The 8540-nt window shown below is 37.1% G+C and overlaps 1 pseudogene across 1 annotated transcript; it reads right to left on the bottom strand.

Moving 5' to 3' along the window:
* Positions 1 to 629: 629 nt before the first annotated feature.
* On the bottom strand, positions 630 to 1604 carry LOC308527722 (heterogeneous nuclear ribonucleoprotein D-like; annotated as a pseudogene). The gene has a single exon. The product of its transcript is annotated as a heterogeneous nuclear ribonucleoprotein D-like (transcript).
* Positions 1605 to 8540: the final 6936 nt, after the last annotated feature.

Here is an 8540-nt window from a genome sequence, read left to right as displayed (position 1 = left end):
ATTTGCATATTGCCCTGATTAGCCAATGGGAAGGGTAGCGGAGGTACGGCTAATTACCATGTTTCTCTTTTATTAGATAGGATTAATTAGCTAAATGTCATGCATAAGAGAAAGAAGAGTTAAGTATAATTTTGTTTTGCTTTTTATCTTGAGCCAGTGTAAGGCTGGAGGTGCTATTTTTTGAGATTAGGAAAACTATGGGAAGAGCAGATTTTAGGGGAAAAATACCAGGAGTTTCACTTTTAACATGTAAATCTGGGATGCCTATTATACACACACACACACACACACACACACACACATACACACACACACACATATACACACATATGTATATATATTTTTTCACATAAGGAAGCATTTATTTGAGGTTTAACATGAAATCATACAAATAAAATTTGTATAAACACAAATCCACATTGAATCATAACACAGATAGCAAAAGACAAAGTAAAAACAAAGAAAACTAATTGGTGACTGTATACAGTTGAACACAGTTGTGTCTTGTACACTAGAAAGTTTTTACAAAATAATCATGTTAGTGCAAGAGAAGATCAATCAATCTTCAATGTTGTCCTGCCAGAAGGATTACTTTAGCAATCCCCTCCTGTTTTCTCCAATGTCCTCCTTTAGTGTGGCTGATAATTATTTTGGTGATTGCCTCATCCTTGAAATGCCTTGCCATAAGTGCTCTGTTGGCCACTGTAGTCTGCATATCCCTGTCCATATCCATAGGTCCCATAGTTATACCCCGTATAATCATAGCCACTATAGTTTTGATCACCACCATAGGCACTGTTGTAATATCCTTGATCATAATAGTTATTAAATCCTTGATTCCAATTTTGGCCCTGACCTCGGCCTCGAACCCTAGTACCACCTCTTCCACCAGCTGCAGCATCTCATCCTCCCTTTTGTTATTGCTGTTGCTGCCTATATACCTCTTTGGGTTGGGCAACTTTGATTTCACACTTCCCAGAACCAATTTGATGATATCTGCTTTCTAACAATTTCTTTACTGACTCCTCATCTGTATATGTGATAAAACAAAAACCTCTTCTCTCATTTGTTTTTGTATCCATGAGAAGTTCAATATTTTCAATCTCTCCAAAGGCTCCAAAATATTCTTTAATTTGTTTTTCAGAAGTATCTGGGCTCAATCCACCCACAAAAACCATTTTTGGGGTTCCTTCCCTTTTAAAGCGTTTGCCCTTTTGGGGGGGTCTATCAGTTTGCCATCCAGTTTGTGTTCCTTCAGTTCCAAAACTGTATCAACACTAGCAGCATCTTTGAAAAGCACAAATCTAAATCCTCTTGATTGTCCAGTTACTGGATCTATTTTAATTGTGCAGTCTACAACTTCCCCCAAATTGAGACAAATATTCAGTCAGATCTTTCTTGCTTGTTTCCCAGATCAAGCCTCCAATAAACATTTTACCATCATCCTGCTGATTCTTGCTCACGTTGATCTTGGATCCCTCTGCGAACTCCTCCGTGTTGCTGTACTCATTCATGTCCTCCATGGCAGTGGCCTTGTCAGCCTGTGGGTGCTGGCATGCAGTTTGGGTCATGGCAGTAGTGGCAGAGAGTTGTATGGAGCTGGATTTAAAATTGCAGTGGAAGAGCTAGAAGAAATATTTTAATATCGCTATTCTCCCTTTCTCTATTATAGAAGTGTCAATCAAATTCACAATCGACAATGACAGATTGAATACCTGCGTGAGATTGGCGCCAGTGAGAGCTTTACTAGTATATGTATTGCACCTGTGCGAGTCAACTTAGTTTTTATAGATATAGAATAAGCTTGTTCATTAGACCTGCTTTTTGATTTAACTAAACTTTTTCCAGCCCAGTGAAGCACCCCAACTTCTCTTTCAGGTAATTGTCAGCAACACAGCAGTAAATATCAACACAAAGCAGGTTATTATTGTATATCACGCAGGAAGAACAAAGGGTAAATATTTAACTGCAGCAGTGTTTGACTATATTCTGCACAATGAGAAAACCTGAAGTCATTTTCAAGGTCCACCATTTGTTTCTTCTTTTTAGTCGGGTCAAGTTTTTAAGCTTTCTAAATCTGTTTTCTGGCTAATGAAGAGAAAATAGGGTTCCACCGAGTCTCCTATCTACCTACTCTAGGACTTCTGTGAGGATCAAATGAGATGAGTCATGGGAAAACGCTTCACAGACATTTGGTTACAGTGTAAAATGATTCCACTTGACTATAAAGCAAGTCCTGTTCCTGGGCTGAAGAAACTCCAAGGAGGCTAGTCGCTAGGGAGAGAACAGGCGTTGCTATGTGATGTCATTACCCGGTGGCCTACAGCCACCATTTCAGGGCTAGGCTGGGCTGTGGGCTGCATTTTGTGCCATGGGGTCTCAGCAATGTCAGCTGTGATTTGGTGGGCTGTTGCTCTGGGGTGGTGGCTGGGCCTGTGTCCCACTTGGGGGAAGCCGAGTGTTGCTTTGTGAGTGCCAGGTTTGTGGTGCTGTTTCTCTGTAAATGGCCAGTGTGCATCATGGCAACTTCTGCATTGAGCATCTGCCCCCTGGTGGTCATGGTGAATTATAGCAACTGGTTGGATGGACACTTAGCATATTAGCCTTTTATATATATAGATATGAAGGTAATTTCATTATATATAAAATTTCACTACATTTATATAAAATCTTATGTATATAATTTCAGTGCACTGTAGGTTTCAGTGAAGTCAAAGAATTGTAGCTGGAGGGTTGTTGGGCGGGTGTGGTGGAAGTACAGATTATGGTGGACATAGCGGGTATTTGACATAGATGTTTTGAAGGTGGTAATGAAAGGTCTAGGGTTTATTCATGGAATGATTGGATGAAGAGGAGTGAAGGATACTAATGTTTTAGGTGAGAAATTCAAGAAACTGAGGTCAGGGTAGCAACTTATCCACATAGATGTTGAAGCAACTGAGAGTGATAACAGGTGTAGTGGTTGAGAGTTGGAGGAATGACAAGATGGCAACTTCAGGTGAGGTAGTGGGCATACAGCCAAGTAGTACGGGCCTCAGAGAGCTGTGTTTTTTGTTTGTTTGATTTGATGGAGGGGGAAAAAAGAGAAATAGTTTGAAAATGGCAATGGGGAGCAAAAAGAACAATTACTAAATTTCTTATGGCCAAATGATGTTGGTTATGAAAGTAAGATATTTTTACTTAAGAGTGATGTTTTTATGGAATGGTCAGATTTCAGTTAACAAAGCATCAGCTAACATTTATTTAGTAGTTAAGATCTGTTAAGCATTATATTAAAAGTTTTATAAGAAGAGTAAAGACATGCTCAGTGAGGGTTTAGAATGGAGGGAATTTTCAGACCTCATGTTAGGACTCTCAAATGGCTGGGTGAAAAGTTTTGAAAGGGAGGGAAGGGTGATTAGATCATAGTGGGGGTTGTATGCCTCCATTTGGGGATGAAAGCCCTTATGACCAGTACTTGCTACTCAAAGTGAAATTCATAGCACTGCAGAGTCCACATTACCTATGAGATGATTAGAAATGAAGAATTTCATGTTCTATCCAGACTGACTGAATCAGAAGCTGCATTCTAACATGTAACCCCTCATGATGGATATGCACATTAAAATTTGAGAGGAGCTGCTTTAGAGGACTACTGGGGCCTTTCAATTAAGATGCATAACCTAATAAGAATAGGAACATAGAAGATGAGAGTTAGAGGGAATATACATATTCTGATTTAAGAAACTTGTAGGTAACTCTCTGTGTACATGATGTTAATAAGTGCAGGGAATGTAACAAAGGCATAATTGAAACACTGCAGTGAACTGGTTTGAATGTAGGCTTCTATTCTAATGAAACTGCTGACTCACAGGTAATTGGCATTATATGGACATCTTCTTCCCAACCACAACAATTGCTTATTTTGTGGTTTGAGTGAATGAATGTGTTTGGCTTGAGTAGAAATATCCAAGATAAGAAAATTGCCAAGAAGCTGTGATAATAATGAAAGGCTTGAAAATATTATGATAAACATAATATTTTGTCTCTCTTCTCTACTTATCATTTAGATTTATTTTACAATGAGCCTCTCTGACTGCAGAGAACAGAATAAGGATTTACCTTAGGTTAACTTTTGTTTTTAGGGTATCTAATATTTAGCTATTATGGATACAGACTGGGTATTTGCTTAGAAAAGTAAATAAAAGGAAATGTTTGAAAGTTTTTTCTATGTCAAAAGCACACCTCAAAAGTTTTATATGTAATCTGATAACATAGCTGATAAAAATGAAATAATTCTGGCTTCATTGCAAGGAGATAACTAATGAGATATTATGGTGAAAGTTTTAAGATGAAGAGGGCAGATAAGCCCACTATTATATTAGAAAATTCTTTTAGCTCTTAGGATAATGCCAAATGGATTTTTAATTACTTGGACAATTACTGAAACTCATATAATCTTTGATTACTTTGGATTATCAATGATTCAGGTTTTTCTAAGGGCAAGACAATTCAAGATTTGGAAAGTGGCATATTTAATCAGAGGCTAATCCATTTTATGTAGGACTGAGTGAGAATGTAGAAGAATGGAAAATTTTCAGGTACTAACCAACACAAGGTACAAGTGACTCAATGCCACAAGTATACTGCATTTCAAGAAAGAAACATTTATCAAAATAAAAACCCTAGTGATTATGAGACAAAAATAGTGAGGAAGTGCTAAAGTTTTTGAGACAGTGTGATAGACTTACTACATCAATAATCCTAATCAGTGGCTCCCCTGTTTCACGATGTTTGTTCTGTATCTCTTTGGTCCCTCCTCCTCCAAATCTGTGCTTTGCTAAATGCACTGCTTTGGTCAGTGGAATGCTGCACACACAACATACATAATGTTGCATAATTGGGTTTGCTCTTTCTTGCTTTCCTGCCTTCACTATCAGAAAATGTGTGGGATGGCCTGATGGATCATGAGACACATGGAATAGAGTTGAGTCAGCTGAAGCTCTAGACAGGTGAGAAAGTCCAGCCAAGTTCAGTGAAGCTGCCTAGTCAACCCAAAGCTGACCAGTTACCATAGCTGCGCTCTGCCAAGCACAGCTCAGCTGAGCAGAATACTTAGCCAATTAAAAGAGTCATGAGCAAAAATAAATATTTCCTTTTGTATACTCCTGAGGTTTTCTGGTTGTTTGTTATGCAGTATTATTGTGGCAATAGAGAACTAATATACAAAGAAAGGAGATGCATCCTATGGTTTCTTTGCAAGATATTACACTTTTCCTTTTATTTTTTTAGTTTCTATTCATAAATGATATATGCAAGCAAATGGATTCAGGCTGAGTAAAGTTCCATTAGAGTATTTTCAAATGTGTGAAAAATAAAGAATAATAGCATGATAAAAGTAGGAGAGTGGCTTCAATGTGTCCATAAAAGAGATGCCTATTTTCAGTAATACCTTAGGCTTCAACATTTGCTTATGTTTGTGTCGATATGCACTTCCTGTATTGGGGACTCTCACAGTAGTGTTATTCCTACTATATAAGAATGAGTCCAGTTTATAATGAGTCCAATATGTCCAGTTTGTAATGAGATCATTTGATACTTGATGCTATAAAATTTTGCCTTAATGTTGATACAATGAAAATAATAATAATTAATATAAAATAGTATTTATTGTATGCCAGGTACTATTTTAAGATATTTTTTTTACATCTATCAAGTCATATCATCCTCTTAGGAATCCAATTTAGTAGCTGTGGTGATTTTCACCCTTGATAGAGGAGGAAACTGAGGCACAGAGAGGCCGAGTGTCTTGCTGAAGTTCACACAGGATAGTAATTGGTAGAGCTGGAATTGGATCCTGGTAGTTTGGCCATGTTGTATATTCAAATTTGTATTAGGCAAGGATATCTTTTAATTTACTAAGAGGCACACCCACGTGAGGCACACAAGAGCTCAAGTGGAGAAAGTGTAAAATCTACCGTATATGTTCAACATCAGACAGGTGTTTTTTTTCTTTTAAGTACTTTAACATAGAAAATTAGAGCATTTTACACTGATCAGGTTTCTTCAGGGTAATAATTTTTCTGTTTGTTTTATTGTAGTCATATGTGCTAATTTGTATAGTACAATTGTAATGTGTGACATAGCAGTTGGGTAAAAATAGTAGGCAGAGATACAGAAGGAATAATTAAAAGGCATAAAGATGTTAGGATTAAAACTTAAACCTATGATAAGACTGCTAAGAAATTGATTCTTTAACCCAGAAGAAATCTGGATCTCACCTTCAGAGACAGTCTAGTTCAACATGTCCAGAAGACAGGTAAAGACATTTCCATGTGCACAAAGAAATCTGCATTTCTTGGTGTAATTACTTGGTGTAATGTTTATGCCTGCAGTCCCTAGAGAGGCAGTGACCAATAGAACTCAATGGTTATGGAAATGATCCATATCTGTGCTGTCCACATTTGCCATATGTCCAGTTGAGGAACTGAGGTTTTGATTTTACTTAATTTTAATTAATTTGAATTTCAATTAAAATAGCCAGTGTGGCTAGTGGCTTTTTAAAATTGACATATAATTGATATACAATATCCAATTAGTTTTAGGTGTACATATAGTGATTTTATATTTATATACATTACAAAATGATTACCACAATAAGTCTAATTAGCATCTGTCACCATACAAAGTTATTACAATCTTATTGACTATATTTCCTATGCTGTATATTACACCCCCATGACTTTTTAATGTTATAACTGGAAATTTGTACCTCTGAATCCTTTTCACCTATTTTGCCAGCCCCCAACCACCACCAACCCCCCCTCTGGTAACTACCAGGTTGTTTCTTGTATTTATGAATCTGGTTTCTGTTTTGTTTGTTTATTGTTCTGTTTTTTAGATTCCACATATAATCACTTATCATACAGTATTAGTCTTAGTTGGACTTATTTCACTTAGCATAATACCTTCAAGTCCATCCATTCATGTTGTTGAAAATGGCAAGAATTCATTCTTTTTTATGACTGAGTAATATTCCATTGTGTGGAATATTTTTTGACTGTAATATTCCACATATCTATCAATGAGCACTTAGGTTGCTTCCATATCTTGGCTGTTGTAAGTAGTGCTTTGATGAGCATAGGGGAGCATACATCCTTTTGAATTAATGTTCTTGTTTTCTTTGGATAAATACCCCAAAGTGGAATTGTTAAATCATATGGTGGTTCTATTTTTAATTTTTTGAGGAACCTCCATACTATTTTCTATAGTGACTGCACCAATTTACATTCCCAACAACAATGCCCAAGGCTTCCCTTTTCTCCACATCCTCACCAGCACTTGTTATTTTTTTTTCTTTTTGATAATAGCTGTTTTGACAGGTGTGAGGTGATATCTCATTGTGGTTTTGATTTGCATTGTCCCACTGATTAGTGATGTTAAGCATCTTTCATGTGCCAGTTGTCCATCTGTATTTCTTCTTTGGAAAAATGTATATTCAAGTCCTCTGCCCATTTATATTTTATTTTTAAATTTATCTTTATTGTTGAAAGTATTACAGATGTCCCATTTTCCCCCCTCTCCCATTGATCCCTTCCATCCTTATCCCATCCTCTTCCCACACCTTCCCCACACTATTGTCTATCCATGGGCTATTCATATATGCATATAATTTCTTTGGTTAATCTCTCCCCTGCCCCTATCCCCCTTCCTCTGAGATTTGTCAGTCTGTTGCATGCTTCCATATCTCTGGGCCTGTTTTGTTAATCAGTTTATTTTGTTCACAAGATTCCACATATAAGTGAGATCATGTTATATTTATCTTTCTCTGACTGGCTTATTTCACTTAGCATAATACTTTCTAGGTTCCTCCATGCTGTCTCAAAGGATAAGAGATCCTTCTTTTTTTTATAGCTGCATAGTACTTTATGGTGTAAATGTATCACATCTTTTTTATCCACTCATCTACTGATGAGCACTTGAGCTGTTTCCTTACTTAGATCTTAGCTATTGTAAATTATGCTGCTATGAACATAGGGGTACATATATTCTTTCTGATTGGTGTTTTAGGATATATTCCCAGAAGTGGGATCACTGGGCCTAATGGCAGTTCCTTACTTTTAAGCTTTATAATGATAGTTCCTATGTAACTTTTATTTAAGGGCTAAGTTAGCCCCACTGGTAAGGTAAGACCCTTCTGAGGACTCTGCCTTAGGTCTCACATATGAAGTCTTTCTACCCTGTCTGGTGAGATGCCAACTATTCTTCACCTTGCTTTAGCCCTGGGAATTGTTTGGCTTACTAATTTCAAATGTTTTGTTTTGTTTTTCCTGAATTCTCATGAAGTTTTACTCAAGGCATACATAGATCCATAATCAGTCAAAGAGTAGAAGGGACCTCTCTTCAGGTCTCCAGAGCTTTTTCTCTGTGCAGTTTCTTCCTCTCCAGTATCCTGTCCTGCCAATTCTAGCTCCTTCAACGTCCCTGAAATCTGTGATCTGTTTCCATAACTCAGAATGACTTGCTTGGCTCTGAGTTTCACATAGATGGCCCTGCAGCCT

This window comes from Myotis nattereri (genome assembly GCF_964212035.1).
Source record: "Myotis nattereri genome assembly, chromosome: 12".
Classification (NCBI taxonomy): Eukaryota; Metazoa; Chordata; class Mammalia; order Chiroptera; family Vespertilionidae; genus Myotis; species Myotis nattereri.
The sequence above is the reverse complement of the archived record's forward strand: the minus strand, read 5'-3'. Positions and strand labels throughout refer to the sequence as shown.